General features: G+C 46.7%; 1 protein-coding gene and 2 pseudogenes across 1 annotated transcript in view; 1 reads left to right on the forward strand and 2 right to left on the reverse strand.

Annotated features, from left to right (window-relative positions):
- Nucleotides 1-11320: 11320 nt before the first annotated feature.
- On the reverse strand, nt 11321-11440 carry LOC136660957 (5S ribosomal RNA; annotated as a pseudogene).
- A 694-nt stretch (nt 11441-12134) lies between these two features.
- CDH5 (cadherin 5) overlaps nt 12135-19491 on the forward strand; it is a 35635-nt gene continuing 28278 nt past the window's right edge. Inside the window, exon 1 of the mRNA XM_066637053.1 lies at nt 12135-12286. The gene's annotated coding sequence lies outside the window, so the exon portion shown is untranslated. The remainder of the gene's footprint in view (nt 12287-19491) is intronic.
- On the reverse strand, nt 15529-15648 carry LOC136660824 (5S ribosomal RNA; annotated as a pseudogene).

Raw genomic sequence — 19491 nt, forward strand, 5'->3', positions numbered from 1 at the left:
CCATTGAAAACACCTGCCCATGGCAAGCAATGCACATAAATCAGACTTGTATTTAGAAATGCTTGCCACATGGATGTTTAACATCACAGCATTTACTTGGTTTGGGTAGATGCCAGTCTTTCCATAACATTCCTGTCCTCTGTAATCCATTCCACATACTCTGTTCCCCTTCATCCAGATGTGACTGGAAGCTATTCTAGTGAATAGGAGCAGTGCGTTCCAGGCCAATCAGTGCCCATTTCCTGTCTGTTAGATTAACAACTTAGTCTATACCACTATTTCATGCCACTCTTGACTTTTCAGAATGGATCCCAATGGTTACAGGAGGTACTACTGTACAGAGTGGATCCCAGGTTGCAACACAACAACCTGATTGACGATAAAGCAGAGGGACCAATCGGGTTGCTATACAAATCACATGACTTACAAAAGCCTATGTCTGCTTATTTCTCCAAACAAAAGATCAATCAAGAAACACAAGATTCAGTCGTCCCCCTGTTAAACCCTGGCCTGAGTACGTGTAGCTGGCTGAACGAGAGGCATCTTTCCCCTGTTGCCCTCACCTCAACTATTTTCTCCTCCATTGAATCTTTTGTTTCAAATTTTTGATTGTAAACTCTTCAGGGCAGAGACTTCTCTTATTGTTGCTCTGTAAATTCTCATGCACCCAGAAGTAATAATTACTGTGGAAGAAAACAGAGAAAATGTGCATAGATCTACTGAGTTGTTAGTTGCCATTTTTAGTTTAAGGGCTAGAAAAACCACAGAAAATTCCAGAGTGACTTTCCTTTCCACTTCTTTCCCTCAAAACATCTCTTGGTTCTGCATTAAAAAGTATATTTTAATATCAGCAATATTTGCCAAAGAGATTGCCTGTCTGTCTTCAGCAATGAACTTTTCCCCCCTCAGTCACAAACCACACGTCCACTGCGATCCACCAAGGTACACAGTAGCCGCTGGCCGTGGACAACCAGCACAATAAACTACCTACGACACTGTTGCCGAAGGTTATGCAGCTGGTTTTCAACTCATATTCTTCTTGAGCTTACAGCTTCCCCAGAGATCCTACACAGTGATTGAGACAATGTGTTTTTCCTTGAACTACTAAGCCTTGAGTCCCTCCTCAAAGGTGGAGATACATTTTTGAAATGCTGGACATTGGGCCGGCCTGAACATTGTGTACAAACCCAGACATGAAGGCGGTGAAAGCTATTGAGAAGGCAGTTTTGAACTGAGAAGGGTCAGGAAAAGTCCACAAATCTATATGTGTAATCAAAAGCAACCCAATCAGCATGTGCCTCTGATGGAAATCCAATAGTCTCTCAGCAAGCACTCTAGTTAGAATTCCATGAAACAGACTAGAGGCTCACGTAATTAATGCAGAGAGCAGCATCAACCTCTTTCCCTGGTTAGTGGAAAAATACCAGAAACAGACACATCTAATGAATGATCTATAGCAGTGGTTCTCACACACTTTTAAGAATGAGAATCTGTCAGGACCCACCAGAAGTGACATCATAAAGCAGGAAAATTTTTAGCAATCCTACCCACACTTACCCAGGAGTAAGTCCCATTGGCTATCATTGTTAAAAGCATATACATAGTAGCCTGTTCAAAGTACAGGTCTGTAACATTTCCCCAAATGCTGTAACATACCATGGTAGCATCAAGTCTAATAGATTAAAAATAAGATATTGAAATGGATGGGGACCCACCTGAAATTGGCTCGTGACCCACCTAGTGGGTCCCGACCCACAGTTTGAGAAACACTGATCTATAGATGTTGCATAGTATGCAGAGGCAGTCCTGGGCTTTTTTCCACCTGGGGTCACGACCCATTTTGCTGCCCCCCACCCCAACTCAGAAGTAATTGCGTTAATGTTGTCACGTCACCACAATCACTTCCAGAACTGCATCAAGAGTTGAAGCCTCTTCTGGTGTGATTCTGTGCCACCGTGGGCCACCCCACTTCCTTTCCTCCAAGGAGAGGAAAGATGCGGCCCAGAGTGCCGCGGAATCATGCCAAGAGTGGCTGCAATTCCTGGCATGATGCCACGCTGTGGCGAGTCTTTCGTCTCCTCCTCCAGGGCAGTGTGGAATCCCACCTGGAGTGGCTGCAACTCGCAGCCTCTCTGTGCACAATTCTGGGCCACCTCTTCCTTCATCAGGAGGAGGGGATTTTTATCTTTTTTTTTTTAAGGGAAAAAAGCAGGCAGAGCTGCCAATAATATAAATTTAATTATTTATTTATTTTATTGGGTCACGGCATAGAAAAAGTTGAATGGGTCGGGTTCTTAGCAGTGTGCTAAAATGGACTTCACTAGTGCCAGGCTTCATGGTAACTTTTTCTGCTCTCTCTAATAAGAATATTTGGTTATATGCTGGGAGGATGGTACGGGGGTGGGGATTGGCTAGTTATTATTATTATTATTATTATTATTATTATTATTATTATTATTATTATTATTATTATTATTAACAGTATTTATATACCGCTTTTCAACGAAAAGTTCACAAAGCGGTTTACAGAGAAAATCAAACAAACAACTAATGGCTCCCTGTCCCAAAAGGGCTCACAGTCTAAAAAGATGCAAAAGAACACCAGCAGGCAGCCACTAGAAAAGACACTGCTGGGGTGAGGAGGGCCAGTTACTCTCCCCCTGCTAAAAAAGAGGAGCACCCACTTGAAAAAGTGCCTCTTACTCAGTTAGCAGAGGTTAATGCTAATGCCCCCAGTAATGGGGGCAGGATGGGCAGATACGGTTCCAGGAGAGGGGGTGGGATCAGTAGTGGATCTCCACTCTCATATCTATCTATCTATCTATCTATCTATCTATCTACCTGGCTTGTGGCATGGAAAAGCTTGAAGACCAATGGAAAATTCAATATCTTTCCATGTAATATTCTTACATTTCCTATCCAAACAGCTGGTGCAGTCATACATTGCAAAATACACATTTCAACACTTCCCCCCCCCCCAGCAAATGTACAAAATGCAAAGAATAGGCAGGCTTATACTGTATCTTTAAACAGCCTATGGCAGTGGTTCTCACACATTTAGCAGAATCTGTCAAGACCCACTGGAAGTGATGTCATGACCGGAAGTGACATCATCAAGCAGGAAAACTTTTAACAATCCTACCCACACTTACCCAGGAGTAAGACCCATTTACTATAATTGTTAAAAGAATATACATAGTAGCTTGTTCAAAGAACAGGTCTGTAACATTCCCCAAATGCAGTCACATACCATGATATGTGACTATCAAGTCTAATATATTAAAAATAAAATACACATTGAAATGAATGGGTCCCCACCTAAATTGACTCACAACCCACAGTTTGAGAAACACTGGCCTATGGAAAGCCTATGGGAGAGGCCTGGAACTATGTGTTCCATTGTCAATTTTGGATTTGAGAGAGGAATCAGATAACATCCCTATCTAAAGTTACCAATGTTTTAGCTCCCAGGAATTTGGGGGGGGGGGGGGGTGTCTTGAAAGTTAAAGTGATATAAACTCAATGTTTGTTGCAGAGATATACTTTTATCTTCTGTCTCTATTTACGTGCTATAGATTAGATAGCCTAATGTATGTGAAGGGAAATACTGGTGGTTACATTAAATTCTTTGAGTGCAGAGCAGCAAATGTAAAAGATCTGTCGATTTACTATTTACTGTAGAAGATTTACTATTAACGTTTCAAGTGCTGCCGGACTATGATTATAGCAAATGAGCTTCCCTTGCTTATTTTTCCTTCAGCCTTTTCCTAACATGGGAAAAGTGTATTTTTGTTTTGTTTTTTAAAGAAAAAAGAGAATACACTTTGAGGAGCCGGGTCAGAGGTCTGGCACTCATTAAGTGCAAGCACAACCTACGGTTGGGTTCAGAAAGACTGGCCCTCACAATATGTTTCCGCCCATTTATAGCCAGTCCAAAGATTTGTATACAAAGGAAATCCTTTAGATAGAAGCCCAGAGGGAATCGGTGGTCTGCTTGAACTGCATTGCTGAGGAAAGGAAAACAAGAGGCTACTTTCGTCTCTGGCGCTTTCAGATGTTGTCAAGGCCATTGCGGTATTGTGCTCATGGAAAACGCCTTCATGAACCCAACAACACTGCTGTGTAATGAAATCCCACCTGCTGTGTTACTTTCACATCGAATCATTGCCTTACAGGAACAGAGATTAAGAAATAATTGCTACTTATGCTGGGAATTTAGGAATGGAACTGGCAGGCATTCATTTCACTGGGAGTGCAGGCTAAAGAAGTCCCCAACAGGACATCTAACTGAGCACAATGGGCAAAAATGCACTGAGTGAATTCCCTTTGGTGGAGTCACTTCTCCATCCTAACGGGCTGATGCATGTAGAAAATCTGGGGGGGGGGACGGTTCAAACTGCAGCACATTAGAGTTGCACATTACTTGACTTCATATTCTCAATTCCTCATGCTAAAAGGTGTCAGAGGGGGGGTCTTTCCCACCCTACATGATGGTTGACAGGCATTATGGGTTTAAAAAAAATGGCAACCACTGAGAAAAGTTGCACTACGTTTGCTGTCTTGCTGCCAAATTAAGTCCCCAGAACCTGCAAGCTGGTCCAAGGCCCCTGATGTCTGGGGCACACAAGTTTGCTATTGTCCCTTGTGCATGTGTGCACCCTCTCACCTAGTACTGCCTCCTCTTCCTACTGCTCCTGCTGCTTGGAAAAGGCAAACTGGAGGGGAAGAGGAAGGGTGTGGAGAAGAAAGAGCATTGGTGGTTTAGCCAGCATCCCCTCTGCCATTGTCACAAGGTGGGAGTGCGAGAAGGAGACTGCATTAGGCCATTTAAGGGGGGGTGAGCGGGGTGGAGGCTGGGTGAAAGGGTAGGGTGGAATGAAAGACTGGTGGAAGCGGTGGTCCAGCAACCCCCACCAGCCTGCCACCCAAGGCCTCAGGAACAGGGGGAGCCTGAAGGATCAGACCCACAAAAGAGAGGACACTGACCAGGGCCTTCTAAGGCTTGGAGTTGAACTCAGGACTCTTATATTGGATAAAATGAACATTGTCATGCCTGCTTTTTTATCACTAGGATGAAGCCTCTCTTCACAGCTTTTATTTCAGAAGTGTCCACTTTAAACAGAACTTGTGCCTAGAAGGATTCCTTGGCCCGGATGATGCTGGTGGGGCTGCACGCTTGCAAAAGAGACAACATTTTACAGCACGGAATGGAGCAGACAAGGGCACTAGCCAAAGGTTCCTGGGACTGAGGCCGTTCTGCAGTCGTATTTGTTTTGCGTCTCCACCCACTTCATCCTTTTGGCACAGAAGAGTTCTTTGCACTGCACAGTCCATGTAAAAAATCAGGAGCAACATTCTCCTGAAAGAAAGAACTTTTAAGTGGCAGGACAGAATCAATCTATTCACAAAACAGAAGTGCTGGTTCACCTGGAGTGCCTGAGATCCTCTTTGATTCACAAGAGCGGTTCAAAAGGAAACAGTTTGGGGCTTGCAGGCCATGACCCCAAGCAAACTACGTGCACTTGAGTTCAGTTAGAAATGGCTCCTTGGGGGTTCTCCGTGGCATCAAATGCCTTGGAAACCTCAGAGGATGGCCAGATGGCTGGCTTCCTACAGGTGGCCAAACGGGAAGCCCCAGCGACTCCTACAGATACCATGAGAGGCCTGATGGCAGCACTTTTCTTTCTAATGCTGGAAGGGGACAATGGATTAGAGAAATACCAAGAAAACTTAGCGAAATACATACTTAGAGAAATACCAAGGCTGATTGTTCCATCATCATTTCCTGAAATTCTGGGGCAAGCTGTACTGCTGCAGGCATAAATCAGGGAGAAAAGAGGAAGGATTTCCCTGAACCTCCTCCAGTGTTATTCAGTTTCTCTAGATTTCCTCCATTTCCTCTGCTGGGGAGCAGCCACTGCCAGCCAGCCAGTCCAGGGCCCCAATACAGAGCATTCCCCCCAGGACCTCTGGCCAATGTTGCAGCTTTTGTGATGTTTCACTAAATGCACGAATGTCAGGCATGCCCGTGTCGTAGGACTGTATCCACTGGCCCTGCCCCTCCCCACCCACTTTTGTTCCACACATCATGGGAGCATCAGAACAACTCAGCACTGCAGGGCACAATCGGAAGGTGCGCTTAAAAACCGCATGTCTGTTCACGGGACCAAAGGAATCTAAGCACATTTTAATACAGCATTGCATACGTGTAGGCCTGCAAGTAAACAAAATATGTAGATTACCTGTGAAAAGCCAACAGTAGCAAAACCACTTGTCTCAGTGACTGTGAAATGATTTAGTAAAAATATTAATTAACATAAGCAGTGGCATAGCCAGAGGGGGGCAAAGCACTAAGTTTGGCAGGGAGTCTCACCACAGCATGCAAGCAGCCCCTCCCCCTCCACTTTGGAGCCATTCCAAGCATACACCTTCTTTTTGCTCCCCCTGCCTGGAATGGCTCCGAAGAGGAGGGGGAGGAGCCCCTTGCATGCTGCAATGAGGCTCCCTGCAAAACCTAGGGCTTTGCACCCCCTCTAGCTATGCCACCTGCCATAAGTAAACCAAGGCCCAATCCTATCCAACTTTCCAGCGCCGGTGCAACCGCAATGCAGCCTCATGGTGAGGGAACAAATGTTCCTATACCTTGAGGAGGCCTCCGAGACTGTTTCCCCACCACAGGATGCAGTGCACGCCCCATTGGCACAGCTGCACCAGCAATGGAAAATTGGATAGGATTGGGCCCCCAGTCTGCTATCCTTCCCCCCATTTGCATTCCTCTCCACCCCTGCAGGTTCAATGCTTAACTTTCAAAAGACCACAATTGAGAATCATTGTTTTTCCAAAAAAACAAGCACAGGAGAACACCCCCTCCCCTTCCCTCCCTCTTGTAGAAGGGCAGGAGAATGCCACAGCAAGTGTCAGGAAAGCAGGTAGTTTCTCTTTTGTTGAAGGGAAGAGAAAGAGAAGGATTTTCCTTTAAATGGTATCTGATGCTGGTACAATTCAGCTTGGCAAGAGCTATAAATCACCTGTGCCTCCAAAGGTTAAGAGACCCTCAAATCCCTTTACATACATTCTGTTTTCAATTACCCGATTTTGCTTCAACAATGAGGATCTGAGGCTTGGTTGGCAAATCTTTTGCAAGCTTTCAACTGTTTCAGTGACAGTGTTTCCGGGATTTTCCCTTTCCTGACAAGGGACAAAGGGGGAGAGATTTTATTTTGCATTTTGTTATACCTCCCTTCCTCCAAGGGGCTCAGAGTGATGAACATGGTTCTTCCCGCCTTTTGCTCTCACAACGACCCTATGAGGTGGGTAAGGCTAAGAGAGAGTGAGGGCCCAATCCTATGGTGGGCCAGCACCAGCACTGAGCTCCAGCACCGGTGCTGGGTGTCGCAAATGTGCCATAAGGCACATCTGCAACACCCAGAGAGGAGCGAGCACTGACACCAGCACAGCACCAGTCAGCACTGATTCCAGCACCAGACAGACAACACCTGGAGCACAGTAAGAGATCCAGGCAGCAGTGAGGCCCTAAGAGATGGGGAGGAGGCATTCCAAAGCAGGGGAGGATGGGGTAGGGAAGGAACCAGGGTGTGAGGAGGATGGGACCAGTGGAGTCCTGCTCCTCTCCATCCTCTCCTCTGTGTTAACATAAGAGCATAAGAAGAGCCCCGCTGGATCAGGCCATAGGCCCATCTAGTCCTGCTTCCTGTATCTCACAGCGGCCCACCAAATGCCCCAGGGAGCACAACAGATAACAAGAAGACCTGCAAGGCCTCCTGGGAATTGTAGTTTAAAAACATAAGAACAGCCCCACTGGAGCAGGCCATAGGCCCATCTAGTCCAGCTTCCTGTATCTCACAGCGGCCCACCAAATGCCCCAGGGAGCACACCAGATAACAAGAAGAACTGCAAGGCTTCCTGGGAATTGTAGTTAAGAACATAAGAACAGCCCCACTGGATCAGGCCATAGGCCCATCTAGTCCAGCTTCCTGTATCTCACAGCAGCCCACTAAATGCCCCAGGGAGCACACCTGATAACAAGAGACCTGCAAGGCTTCCTGGGAATTGTAGTTAAGAACACAAGAACAGCCCCACTGGCTCAGGCCATAGGCCCATCTAGTCCAGCTTCCTGTATCTCACAGCGGCCCACCAAATGCCCCAGGGAGCACACAAGACAACAAGAAGTCTGACACAGTCTGACACAAACACTCTCAAGTCTGCCCCAGCAAAATAGCCAGTGCAGACTTGAGATGCCCCAATGTGGGCTTGGGGCTTCCCCCGAGGAGACTTCCTGAGACCCCAGCAGTGCCGTTGGATGCAGAAGCAGCTATTTTGACACCACTGCACCTGGTGGCACTGTTGGGGATAGGATTGGGCTGTGAGTGGCCCAAAGTCACCCAGGACATTTCATGGCTGAGCAAGGATTTGAACCTGGATCTTCCAGGTCAAAGTCCATCTCTCGATCCTGGTTCTACAAGGCTGCACCAGGCTGGCTCTCATTCTCCTTCGTTTTGAAGGAGGGAATTGGGGGTGAGATTTTAATAGGAGAAAAAAGAAGAAGGGATGGATGCAGCACTGTTTGGTGCTCTGCTTCTAGCAGCAAATTGTTATAGGAGGCATGCACTGAAGTGCCTCGTATACACTTATCTGGAGTGCTCCCTGGGGCATTTGGTGGGCCGCAGTGAGATACAGGAAGCTGGACTAGATGGGCCTATGGCCTGATCCAGTGGGGCGGTTCTTATGTTCTTAAACTACAATTCCCAGAATGCCTTGCAGGTCTCTTGTTGTCTTGTGTGCTCCCTGGGGCATTTGGTGGGCCGCAGTGAGATACAGGAAGCTGGACTAGATGGGCCTATGGCCTGATCCAGTGGGGCGGTTCTTATGTTCTTATGTTCTTACAAACAAGAGTGAGCCAGAAGCTAACATTATTTTCCCCAGGGCTGTTCACAAGAAATGCATCCACAGGAATTGCATTTCTTAGAGGAGACACGAAAGGATGACAATTTCGAGTTCAATCCTCCTTCACCTCTCTTTTTCACTGCAACTAAACATGGGAAGACAGGCAAGCCACCTCCTTTCCTCCCCATGTATGAGAAGACAGAGCTCCGCTGTCATCATTCCACATTTTTATGACATGCAACAGCAAAGACGAATGGCACTTTAAACATTTCGATGCATCTATTATTCAGGAAGGTTGAGCAACTAATGAGAGAACATTTTTCAAAGGCTTCTTAGTGGAGCTGGTTCACCATTAAGTGTCCTCCAAAGAGATGCACAGCTCCTGATCCAGTGGAGAGGAAGAGGGAGGAGGAAAGCAGGAAGGTTGTGGGGGTCTTGAAAGGAACTGCAGTTATTTCCCTGAGAACACAACACAGCAAGGGTGGAGGTTCTGTGCAGAGAAAAAAAGCATCGAAGTGATATTTACATTGCACTGAATCGCCCCCCTCTCCAATTCCTTGCACGGAATCACCAACTTCTAAAAGAGGCAAAGCAACCAAATCCTCAGGGCCCAATGGACTAATTAGGAGTGATACAGAAAGCCACAAAAATTCAAACATTCCCCATTCTCAACCATTCTGGTTTATAAAAGAGGCTAGAGAGAATAATGGCTGCATTGGGCCCTGCATCTTCTGTAGGATTCTGGCTTTGCAACTTGCCTTACGCATATTATCAGTGGTGTAGCTAGAGGGGGGTCAAAGCACTAAGTTTTGCAGGAAGCCTCACTGCGGTGTGCAAGCAGCTCCTCCCCCTCAAAGCCATTCCAGGCAGTGGGAGCAAAACAGAGGTGAATGCCTCCGTTTTGCTCCCCAACCCAGAATGTCTCCGAAGGGGAGGGACCGCTTGCACTCCGCAGTGAGGCTTCCTGCAAAACTTAGTGCTTGGCACCTCTTCTAACTATGCCACTGTATATTATACATGTGTGGTTCAACCATTTGTTCTCCGCCTCCTGGCAATGCGTCAGCCAGGCATATTTCCATTTAGACAAAACATATACGTATTTTTTTAAAAGTTTGCACGCTGCTCCAGGGATTGGAGGGGACATGTAGTCGCGATGGCACAGGTGCTAGCCAATAAGTCTGCTCTACAGATGCTTTTACCCCTAGTTCAAACTGGACTGCAGCAATAAATTACAGAACCAATGTTTCCGACTGCACTTTGCAACAAGATTAGATATATTTCTATTGAATGCAATAAGGTAACTTTCCAGATGTCCTACTGCTATTCAGCTGTGACATCTGTGAGCTGGAAAGACCTTGGTTCAAGTCTCATCTCAGCCATAATCTCACTAGATGACCTTCAGAAATTCACTAGCCTCTCACTCTCAACCTGTAATCTGCATTACACGGCTACTGTGAGAATGGCAGGAACAATGTTTGCAAAACACTGGAATGTTTTAAAGCAGAACAATCTAGTGCCCACCATTCTAAGAACATAGGAAGAGTCCACTAGATCAGGCCAAAGGCCCATCTAGTCCAGCTTCCTGTATCTCACAGTGGCCCAGCAGATGCCTCAGGGAGCAGACAGTCAACAAGATACCTGCATCATGTTGGCCACTCCCTTGCAGCTGGCAGGCAGAGATAGCCTACTTCTAAAACCAGAGGGTGGCATACGCCCATCATGGCTTGCAACTTGTGATGGACTTTTCCTCCATAAATTTGTCCAATCTCTTTTAAAGACATCTAGGCCAGGTGGCCAGGTGCCATCACCACATCCTATGGCAAGGAGTTCCACAGATGAATTACCTGCTGGATAAAGACATCTTTTCTTTTATCTCTTCTAACTTTCCTGACACTCAATTTTAGTGGCTGTCCCCTTCTCTTCTGCTTCATACTTTCTTTTCTCATCTGCTACCCTCTTCCTTTGTGAATGTTACTTGAGGCAACCGCCTCAATCAGCCGTACGGACAGAGCAGCCCTGTATCCCTTTTGGTTGGTTGGCAACCTTCAGTCTCGAAAGACTATGGTATAAGCCTACAGCACCCAGTATTCCCAAGCGGTCTCCCATCAAAGTGCTAACCAGGCCTGACCCTGCTTAGCTTCCGGGATCATGGTATAAGCCTACAGCACCCGGTATTCCCAGGCAGTCTCCCATCCAAGTACTAACCAGGCCCGACCCTGCTTAGCTTCCGAGATCATGGTAGAAGCCTACAGCACCTGGTATTCCCAGGCGGTCTCCCATCCAAGTACTAACCAGGCCTGACCCTGCTTAGCTTCCGAGATCATGGTATAAGCCTACAGCACCCGGTATTCCCAGGCGGTCTCCCATCCAAGTACTAGCCAGGCCTGACCTTGCTTAGCTTCCGAGATCAGGTAGAAGCCTACAGCACCCGGTATTCCCAGGCGGTCTCCCATCCAAGTACTAACCAGGCCTGACCCTGCTTAGCTTCCAAGATCAGACAAGATTGGGCATGTGCAGGGTAACAGTCCCTTTTGGATGTATTTTTAAAACTGGTTGCCACCTGCTACATGTATTCTAAGCCAGTGATTTTCAGTCTTTTTCATCTCATGGCACACTGACACGGCGCTACAATTGTCAAGGCACACCATCAGTTTTTTTTTCCGTTTTTTTTTTCAGTTGCCAAGGCACACCATGCTGCGTGACTAAGCTATTTTGATTTTATTTTTTTAATTGAAACACAGGATAGCAATGAGCTCAATAAGCAGACAGAGATTGGAATGAGGAGCTTCCCCATTTACAGTCTCTACTCTCCAGCATCCCGGCTCTCAAATTTCAAGTTATGCTTGAGCAAAACCATACAGATGTGATTTGACAGCTTTCCCTTTATGGACTCTTGTGTTTAAATTGGCCCGTAGGATCAACCTGGCAGGCACTGGGCGGAAAAAGCAGGCCTCTTCTTCAGAGTCCTAATAAAACCCTGATGTTACAACAATGGTGTTGCACTGATGCTACACACCCTTGTGAATGGCAGCCATCCTGAAAGGACTCTCTCCTGCGGCCCATCCATGGCCACTTCTCATGTGTTACTCCCCGAAGGTAAGTAGAAGCAGCAATGAGTCAAAAGGTTTTTATCTGGTTTCCTCCACTCCCTTCTCACTGGGCATTAGTAAGGTTTGGAACAATAACAGGATGCAGGGATTCAGGATGGGAAAAGGCAGACACCCAACTTGAAAGCCTGGAACTGGAAAGCTGAACACTCCCTTGCATTGCTTCATGCAGTGAAATAACTGATTTCATTTCACTCTATGCTGTGCCTGTGTTTGGAGTCTGCTAGCTGGACGCAGGACAGACCCTCTTTCATTTGGGATCAGAGCTGACTCAGGTACAGATAAGGAGATTGGGGGAGAAGGGGTTGTTTGGGGGATTCTGTGTCTCCTTAGTTCATTGCTCTTTTGTGTCGCTACCAAAGTTAGAAGGGCCAGGTGTTCCCTTGGGGCACCTCCTAGTGCAGGATGTTCTGGTACAAGCTGGCTTTGTCAATTATGACCTTCTGCTCAAAGCGCACGACTGGAAAGGAGCATCTAGAGCCTGCCTCTACCATCCCCAGATGCTCTGAGATTGCCAGCGTGGGGAGGGGTGTGTGAAATCATGCGTGTTTGTTATGGAGCTTTAGTTGTCCTTGTAAACTCTGGTTCCAAGTTGCTGCCAACATAACTTTAAAATGAAATGGACAGACAGTTCTCTAATATGTACCTGGAGAGCCGTTAACAACTGTTGTCTCTCCAAAAGCAACAGGTTTCACTCTTATCCACTGGAAAAAGAAAAAAAAAACCTGCATGATCAGATGTGGCTTCTTTCTTACATGAACAGAGCAGAAAAAAATTGCAGGCATCCTGTGCTGACTTCCTCGGGCTAAAAGAGCCATCAAGAGATTTTGTTTTGTTTTGTTTTTAACATCAGCAAATGTTAGGAATGGAAGCTCTTTAGCCTCTAGCAAGTGAAACACTTGCTAATGGCTGGACAACTGCCATGCATTTGTAGCCAACCCTATGAGTTGCTCTTATGAGAATAATTGTTCATGGTTAGACACTAAAGCTCCGTTCCAGACGTCCATGTGTCTCTGCTACATAGCTGTAACTTTCTATCCACCTCAATGGAGCAAAAAGATATACTCTGCGCATGATGAAACAGGTGTATTTATATTGCATTTCCTCCAGGAAGCTCTGGCAGTATGCATGATCTCCCTGCCCTCATGCCCTGGGGAGGTTACATAGGTTGAGAAAAAATGACTCAGGGGCAACCAGTAGGCCTGGTGGCTGAGCAGGAATTTGAACCTGGGTCTCTCCAGTCTAAGAGTTACTTGCATCTGGGATCAGCCAGGTGAGACACTGGTTGAGGGCCAAGCCCACAAAAGGGCTCACCCAGGAACCCTAAGTACCAGGGGAATGGTAACCCAGTCAAAGTGTCATCAGCGCATAGGTGAGGAGCCATGAGAAGTCTTTGCTCCGGGGACCCCAGGGAATTGCAAATGCCAGTTTGGGGAAGGGAGGTATAGCCAGTGTTCATAATCCCTTGCCACATTCCATATCATGATCAACTGAATTTGAAGAATGTTAGGGGGAAATATGGAATAGATCAAAAGAGGGGTATCAATTTGAGGCAACTGCCTGCAACCGCGAGGTGGAAGCTTTTGAAGCACTAACGTTGACAGCCATCTTTCTACCTTGCTTTGTAATTGCCAGTTAGATTCTGATTTCAAAGAACAGACTGTGACTTTATGTGTTGCACGCTGAGCAATGTTGATCAGAAAGAAGACACCCAGAGCAATATATACCGAGAGTGCCACTGAAAGTTAATGAAAGCCAGATGATTCAAATCAACAGATTTTCTTTTTGGAGCTTTCCCAAAAAAATAGAGAGAGTTGATTTGAAAACTGTGTGGACACAGTGCAGGTGCAAGATTGCTGGGGGGCTTGCATAGGGCCTTTCATGGCACTCCCAATGGAGGCAATGGGTACTATCACTGATGGTGCGGATTGGGGGTGGGGTGGAATCTTCAATGGGCATGGAGCCCTCAGCCAGCAGCTGAGCAACCCCTCATGCCTTCATCAGTTGCTGGAATCTTATGGTGCTAATAGAGGACAAGACATAACAAGGAGAAAATTAGACTGTGTTTTCTTTTACTGGGAATATGTGGTTAGAATTACTTGATTTTATACCTTGTCTTTCAGTGTGGATCAGATTTGTATGTTAAACATTGGCTATATGGGGTGCTGAGAGCATGGAAGATTGACCAATGGTCCAACCCAATAGAAGCCAATCTGCCCTATTGTGGATGCTGGCTGGCTACTAGGGTTTCACATGAGTTGTCTTTCTCTGCCCTGCCTGGGAATTGAACCTGGGACCCTTGCCAGGCTGGGTGTGTTTTCTACCACTATGCTAGAGCCAGTGGTGTCACTAGGGGGGTGCGGGGGGTGTGGGCCACACCGGGTGACATGCATAGGGGGGATGACGTGCTAAAATTGTGGTGTTTAGGAGTAAGCCCATCATATTATATGCCGTTGGATGAGGAATTTTGAGCAGAATGCAATACAAAAATATCTCCTTTCTATCAAAAGTTATGGCCAAAAAACTGGAGAACAAAAAATGCATGGATCCCTTCTGGTGGGTCTTGGACAGATCATCATTATAAAAAGTGGGTCCCAGTGCTAAAAGTTTGAGAACTGCTGCAATAAGGTGTTAGTAAGTTGACACCCTTGAGGGGGGGTGTGACACCACTAGTGATCAAAATCACCAAAATCATAATTTGGAAGAATAATACCATCATGTTATATATCAATCAATGTGTAATTTCATGCAGAATGTGTTTGTTCAATCTTTGTTCTATCAAAAGGTACAGGCAAAAAACCACTGGGGGGCGGAGTGATGGTACATCACCACGCCCACCACCTGGGGTGTTGCCCCGCCCACTGCATGGGGGTGCCGCGCTGGCATCCTGCACCGGGTGACGCGAACCCTAGTGACGCCACTGGCTAGAGCCCCTCCCCCATTCAAACTACTCAACAAGGTGACCTTAGACAAGGTATGCTGACTCAGTCCAGGCTGAATGCTGTAATTGCTGCAACAGGCCCAGCATTGTCAGGGGAAAGAGCCTGCCCTCTTCTGCAATACCCACTGTCACATAAAGGGAAGGTGTGGGGGGGGCACTTTTCACAAAAATATCATAGAGTTTGAACCACAGTGGTGATCATCAAAGAATGATTTGCCAGAACAGTGGTTTTTTCAACCAGTATGCCATGCCATGCATGGTCTGCAGGTGTGCCTTGGGAATTTGGGGGAGGGTCATATATTAGCAGAGCCATTGCAGGATGTGAGCCCTGCACCAGCAGCATGGTGTGCCTTGTCAACTGTAAAAAAAAACTGATGACATACCTGGACAATTTTAGCACTTTGTCAGCATGCCATGAGCAGAGGTGTGCTTTTTCGGTTTTATTTTTTGCAGATTTCATTTTTTACAAAAATGAGAAGTGCAGAAAGCAGTGTTATGTGTTTTTATTTCATTATCACAAAAAAAAACCCACCTCTAGCTGGTTGGCAACCTTCAGTCTCGAAAGACTATGGTATAAGCCTATAGCACCCTGTATTCCCAGGCGGTCTCCCATCCAAGTACTAACCAGGCCTGACCCTGCTTAGCTTCTAAGATCAGATGAGATCTGGTATGTGCAGGGTAACAGTTGCTATGAGCTGAAAAAATCACTGTGCTCAGCGGCCTAGCTAGAAGCCGTGCAAAGCGCTAAATTTTGCAGGAAGGCACCTCCCCCTCCCCTCTGTTTTGCCTCTATTTTGCTCCTACCTCCTGGAATGGCTCAGAAGGGGAGGGGGCAGGACCCCTTGCACACTGCAGCAAGGCCCCCTGCAAAACCTAGTGCTTTGCATCCCCTCTAGCCAGTGGTGGACCTGTCATTAGGTTCAATGGGGCAGAAGCCCCGTGCGAGAGCTGCTAGGAGCCCACAGAAGCCTCTCTGAGGCTTCCGATGGGATTGAAAACTACCCCGTAGTTTCCCAACGGGATTGGAAACTACTAGTTTTCCAGTAGCACAGTTTAAAGCATCAGGGAACCTCAGTGAGGCTTCCCCAACGCAGGTGGAGGTTGTGCAAGGCTCGGTGAGTCTCAGGTGAGTGGGGGAGCGGGTTTTTGTGCGGGGGAGCAGCGCCAGCTCACAGGGGGGCACCATCAGATCTTTGCCCCTGGCATGGGGCTGGGGTGGTCTGCTGCTGACTCTAGCTACACTACTGGCTGTGCTAGAAGCTGTGTAGAAAGTCCTGCAGGTTCTGGTTGTGAGTTAATCCTATAAATGACATATTTGAGACTTGCAGCAGCTCACATGACTTCAGAATGGAATTTTACCTCCAGTATTTTGCCATGAAATGGAATGTGTTCTACATATCATGTTCTGGTGCTTGCACCTCCCAAAGTCATGAGCTTTCATTCAGACTTCAAGTCTCCACCCCACTGGTTGATGCTGCACCACTCACTTTTGCAGCCAACCGCCCTCACTGTTGCTGTGAGGACAACATGGGGATTAAAATATGGATATTCATCACCCTCAGCTCCTCCGAGGATGGGTGGGATATTCAGCGCTATAATAACGACTGTGACTAGGGATGCATTGGAGTGCAACAGCCCTAATGCAGGAGAGAAACTGAAAATCAAGAAGACGCTTTCACCGAAACAGTTAATGGTTTTGAAAAAGATTTGTCAGCCAAAGAGGCTTGCTTCATATCCTGCTATTGTTGAGGCAGAATTGAGTAATTGAAAACAGGATATATGTAAAGAGATTTGAGCAGTCTTTTAACCTTTGGAGGCACGGTTGATTTATAGCTTTTGCCAAGCTGAATTGTGTAGGCATCAGATACCATTTAAAGGAAAATCCTTCTCTTTCTCTTCCCTTCAAACAAAAGAGAAATCACATGCTTTCCTGACGCTTGCCATGGCATTCTCCTGCCCTTCTGCAAGAGGGAGGGAAGGGAGTGTTCTCCTATGTTTGCATTTTGGAAAAAACAATGATTCCCGATTGTGCTCCCTCAAAAGTTAAGCATCTGACCTTCAGGGGTGGAGAGGAAAACAGATTGAGGGGGAAAGAATGGCTCGTTGGCTTTCTTGCATCCATTCATCAGGCCTCAAGCATTGAGTTGAGTTGGGGGACCGTTGGAGGGCAACTGCTTCATCCATGGACCCACCTCCACTCAACTCCAACTCCCATTCCCTGGATCCAACCAGACGGAAGAGGGAGTGTGGAGGAGCAGGTGGCGGCGGCTGTGTATTGGAAGATCTGGCGAGGAGGTAGATGTGGTGTCAGCAGTGGCCCCTTTAAGGGTAAGGCCTGGGCATCCAGCAGAGTGTGCTGCACAGCTGCAGCCACTGGAAGGCAATAGGGCCCTCAGGGATATAAGGAGTACCAGAGGCAGAAAGGGTTGGTGGGTTTTGAAGGAGTGCAGGTTGGAGGTAGGAGAGGAGACTGACTGACTTGGTTTATGGAATTGGGAATCAGACTGTGGATTGTGACTGGACTTTGGCTTTGGACTTTGATTTGGATACCCTGATGGATTGGACTGACCTACCTGGAACCTGACTTTGGACTGTAACTTGGCTTATTGGCAATTCTGATTGATTGGACTGGTTTACAAGGCCCAGTGGATTGGGATTTGGCAGAACAGGCTGCCAACAATATCACGTCAGCACCAAGGTCCTCTTTCATTTCATTCCTTTTTGTTTTAATCCAGACAGCAAGAGCGGGAACAGGTGGTTGGTGTGGTGCCGGCCAGGTAAACAGGTGCATTTGGGCTGCCATCATGGACTGGCCCCAATTGTCTTTAATACAAACTGTGTTTAGAGTTAGAACAGACAAAAGAAAATATTTCTTTCTGCTCAGTGTGTAACGGACCTGTGGAACTCCCCACCACATCAACAGGATGTGTTGATGACACCTGGCCTAGATGTCTTTAAAAGGGGATTGAACAGATTTCTGGAAGAAAAGTCCATTACAGGTCATGCTGGGTACGTGCAATCTCCTGGTTTCAGAAGTAGGCCACTATACCAGATGCAAATTAGTGGCAACAGATGCTGGTATCTTTTTGTCTTGTGCATTACCTGAGGCATCTGGTGAGCCACTATGATACAGGAAGCTGAACTAGATAGGCTTTTGGCCTGATCCAGTGGGGCTCTTCTTATGTTCTTATGTAGCAAGGAGGTCAAATTAGCATTCACTAGAACATTGGTTGCCAGGTTGCGTTTACATGTCCAGCTTCTAGTCTTCCCCAAACAATCTGATTGGTTGCTCTGGTAAAGCAGATGATGCACTCGATGGGCTGCTATTATGAAGCCCCCTTCTCTTTTTCTTCCTCTATTTTATGCCTGCAACAGTACAGCTTTCCCCAGAATCACAGGAAACGATGATGGAACAATCAGCCTTAGTACTTCTCCAAGGTACATTCATCCATTGCCCCCTTCCTGTATTAGGAAGAAAGGCATGGCCGTCTGGTCTCTCACGGCATCTGTAAGAGTCACGGGGGCTTCCCGTTTGGCCATCTGCAGGAAACCAGCCATCTGGCAGTCCTCTGATACTTCCCCTACACTTTGTGCCATGGAGGACCTTCAAGTAACCATTTCTAAGTGAAGTGAAGTGCACGTAGCTTGCTTGGGGTCATGGCCTGCAATCCCCCAACTGTTTCCTCTTGAAGAGCTCTTGTGAGTCAAGGAGGATCTCAAGCACTCCAGGAGAATCAACACTTCCATTTCATGAAAGGATTGATTCTATCATGCCACTCACAAGTTGTTTCTGCTGCGAATGTTGCTCCTGGCTTCTACGTGGACCGTGCAGTGCAAAGACCTCTTCTGTGCCAGAAGAATGAATTGGGTGGAGACACAAAATAAATACGATTCTGCAGAACATACTGGGGCCCAAAGACCCTTTGGCTGGTACCCTTGTCTGCTCTGTTCCATGCTGTAAAACGTTGTTTCTTTTGCAAGCATGCAGCCCCACCAGCATAATCTGGGCCAAGGAATCCTCTTAGGTACACGTTCTGTTTAAAGTGGGTGCTTCTGAAATAAAAGCTGTTTCATCCTAGTGGGCATGCAGGAAATCTGGCAGTCAGTTCAAACTGCAGCGGTTTGTAGATTGCATATAAAATGGTCGATCTCTCCCTTTAGTAATGTCCCAGAATGGTTGGTTCAGTTTGCAGTCGCAATGCATTATGGCCTTTGTCATTTTACAGAGGTGTAAAATGGCCTTTTACATTGGCCTTTTACATTTTACATTTACAAAGGCCATACAAGGCCTTTACAAAAGGCCTTGTATGGCCTTTTACATTTTACAGACGATGTCCACCACTGATATGGTATTCTCCCTTAGACAACTGCAGGAGAAATGCAGGGAACAACGACAGCCACTCTTTATAGCCTTCATAGATCTCACAAAGGCTTTCGACCTCGTCAGCAGGGACGGCCTCCAAGATGCTCCCCAAGATCGGATGTCCACCCAGGCTCCTCAGCATCATCATATCTTTCCACAAGGACATGAAGGGCACT

This window comes from Tiliqua scincoides, chromosome 9, assembly GCF_035046505.1.
Source record: "Tiliqua scincoides isolate rTilSci1 chromosome 9, rTilSci1.hap2, whole genome shotgun sequence".
Lineage (NCBI taxonomy): Eukaryota > Metazoa > Chordata > Lepidosauria > Squamata > Scincidae > Tiliqua > Tiliqua scincoides.